Consider the following 3,817-nt stretch of genomic DNA (forward strand, 5'->3'; position numbering starts at 1 on the left):
GAGCTGAGGCCTCCTGTAAACAGCCAGCACTAACTTGCCAGACAGGTGTTTGAGCCATCTTAGAAAGGTGACCCTCCCACTCCAGTCAAATCTTCAGATGACTGCAGCCCCAGCTAACATTCTAACTGCAATCTTATGAGGGACCCCCCCCCCAACCACCTAGGTAATCCACTTCCAAATTTCTGATCCATAGAAACTATGAAATAATACATGTTATTTTTTAAAATTTATTTTATTGCAATATAGTTAATTTATAAGTTGTATTCATTTCTGCTGTACAGCAAAGTGATTTAGTTATGCATATATGTATATTCTTTTTCATATTCTTTCCCATTATGGTTTATTACAGGATATTAAATATAGTTCCCTGTGCTATACAGTAGGACCTTGTTGTTTATCCATTCTATACATAATAATTTGCATCTGCTAATCCCAAACTCCCAGTCCATCCCTCCCCTACCCCACACCTTGACAACCACAAGTCTGTTCTCTATATCTGTGAGTCTCTTTCTGTTTCATAGATAAGTTCATTTGTGTCATATTTTAAATTTGATATATAAGTGATATCATATGATATTTGTCTTTCTCTGTCTTACTTAGTATGATAATCTCTAGGTCCATCCATGTTGCTGCAAATGGCATTATTTCATTCTTTTATTAATGGCTGAGTAATATTCCATTTATATATGTACCACATCTTTTTTATCCATTCCTCTGTTGATGGACATTTAGGTTGTTTCCATGTCTTGGCTATTGTGAATAGTGCTGCTATGAACATAGGGGTACATGTATCTTTTGGAGTTATAGTTTTTTCTGGATGTAAGCCCAGGAATGGGATTGCTGGATCATATAGCAACTATTTGAAATAATACATGTTTATTCTTGTTTTAAGCCACTAAGTTTTGAGGTAATTTATCACACAGCAATAGATAACCATTAGATGCTATTGTATTTTTGATTTCCAAGAGCTCTTTCTTATTCTCTGACAGTCCCATTTTAATATCATGTTGTCCTTGTGAAGATAAAGAAACAAAACATCCAGTAATCAACATATAAAAATCTAAAAATGTAGATTTGTGCATAAATCACTGATGTAATTTCCTTTATATCAAATCACATATCAAGTGGCTGAATGATCATGATAGTAAAGTCCCTAGTTCCTATGTACCAATGATAAATTATAAATAATTACTATTCCATTATAAGGTGAGAACATAACTAATAAGACTGTAGTCCACAAATAATCATTGATTTAGTGTAGTGGTTCTCAAGAAGGGCAATGGGCATTTGGCAATGTCTGGAGACTCTTTTGATTGTCAAGTCTGGGTGAGTGCTACAAAGATCAGAAATGCTAAGCATCCTACAATGCACAGGACAGCCCCTTACAACAAAGAAATATCCTGTCCAAAATGTCAATAATGACAAGGCTGAGAAACCCTGGTTTAGTATAAACCTAAGAAGACAAACAGAATTCTGAAAGATCAATCGTATTAATATTTTAAGCAGTGATTTGAGTGGTAAAACAGACTATGTGCTGAGGGAATGGAGACAAAAAGCTTCTGCAAAATCAATCATCCCTTTCTCTTTGCTGCCCTAGCATTTTGTTTATAACTATTGTAAATTGGAAAAAAATCTATAATGTAATGTATTACAGTTATTTATTTGTTTCCCCCCCTACATCGTGAGTAGTCTTAACTGTTTATTCCTGGTGTCTTGGTCCTTAGTAGGTTTTTGTTGATTGTATAATATGAGAAAAAGTGACTGTGAGTTAGAGAGGTACAAAAAGTACAAATTGAAAGAAGCCCAACCCCTTCCCTTCCCTCAAACTCTATAATTATGGCAAATGATTGATTGATAAATAGAACCCAAAAGGTAAAAGAGTAAGAATGAGAAAGAACATGGGTTATATACTATTTCCCCTATGTGCCTAAGAATATTTACTTCTATCTATCTACCTTCCTTTGTGCCAGGCAAGACTAACATATTACATTCACTCTCACTTGATCCCTGTTAAGGCTCTAAGCTCAAGCACAAAGGCTGTCTGGTGTGTCTTTGTTCCCCTTTGTATCTTCAATGCCTAGCACAGTACCTGGCCATGCCAGGAATCTTTAAAACAATCTTATGAAGTAGCTATAACACATGTTCATGATTACAATTTTTTAGGGGCTTTGAGCTAATCGTATCACATGTATTGCCTCATTTAATCTTTACCACAACACTATGGGCAAATATTGTTAACCTATAGTACAGATAACTATAACAGTTTGTAAGTTTATTCATCACTCAATGACATTGTTCTAAGCACTTTACATACATTAACTTATTTAATCTCAACAAACCTATAAGGTAGTCACTATCATCATCTTCATTTTAAAGCAGAGGAAACTGAGGTACAGAGAGGTTAAATGAGTTAACTCATCTGATGTTACCTAGTTAGTAAGTGATAGCTTTGAACCCAGGTGATCTGGCTTCAGAGGCCACACAATTAACCCCTTCACAACATTGCCCTCCATAGACAATATTAGCAAAATTAAGTAACTTGCCTTAAGTTACAAAGCTAATAAAGAGTGAAATTGGTATTTAAGCCAGGACTTTGAAATTCTAAAGCTCGTACTTTTTTATTTTTTTTTGTGGTACGTGGGCCTCTCACTGTTGTGGCCTCTCCCGTTGCGGAGCACAGGCTCCAGATGCGCAGGCTCCGCGGCCATGGCTCACGGGCCCAGCCGCTCTGCAGCACGTGGGATCTTCCCGGACCAGGGCACGAACCCGTGTCCCCTGCATCGGCAGGCGGACTCTCAACCACTGCGCCACCAGGGAAGCCCTCGTACTTTTTTTATTAGTCTAATTACCTCTCTAAAAATAGAAATATTCTACATTTTCTTTGTGGCAAGTTTAAGATCTTTCTTAGTAAAAGTGTCATTTTTTGATAAAAATCAGCCTAGACTATCTACCCCTTCTTCAAATGTGTAAAACTTATCACTTAACTAGAAAATGCAAAACAGTATGTCTATTTTTCTAAACCATGCCTTATTTTTTCTGCTATGTAATTTTGGGGACCCAAAAGATAGGTCTCATGACAGTAATGTCCTAATGGGCATAAAACAAAGTTCCTGTTAAATAATCACAGATAGATTTATTAATGGAAAGATTAGGGTATAACTTAACAACTATCACCAGAAATAAAATGCTATAAAGATAATTCCTATGAGTTGTGTCCTATGAGACGCAAACCCATAGAGGAAATTTATCAGAGAGTGTCCTTCGGATCAATGCCTGTGGAGGATTGGAAGGAAGCAGGATTAGACAGGAATAAACTGAGCTGCAATGGAATCACAATATGGTGTCTTTGTGTGACCCCATAGAGAGTTCTGAAGCAGTTGTCCCTTCAGAGTTGTCCCAAGTGGAGCATGAGGTCCGAACCTTTATATCCCCACATAGATGAGTCTTTGGCTGTGAGCTGTCCTGGGAAAGGAGCATGACCTTGGATGATGTGGCTTCTTCATCTAAATTGTAGCTATCAGCCAACCTTCCCAGTAGCTGGAGGAATAAGTCCTCCAGTTCTAAAGGGGGAATCTGGGCAACACAGTACAGCACAGCAACCATAACAGTCCACATTTGTGCCTCTTATATCCATTTGCTTCATATAAATTCTGGAAGCAGCTTTTTCAGGACACTGGAGGGTTCTTAGGGAAAACTTATGAGGGGAGGGTCAGTGGAATGAACTGCAGCTGCTTCTGCTGCAACTGGTAACAAGATATAATCAAAACTCATCAAATTCCTCCTTTGTTATCAATGCAGTTTTCTCTCATCCGTAGCT

This window comes from Lipotes vexillifer, unplaced genomic scaffold (genome assembly GCF_000442215.2).
Source record: "Lipotes vexillifer unplaced genomic scaffold, Lipotes_vexillifer_v1.1 scaffold708, whole genome shotgun sequence".
Lineage (NCBI taxonomy): Eukaryota > Metazoa > Chordata > Mammalia > Artiodactyla > Lipotidae > Lipotes > Lipotes vexillifer.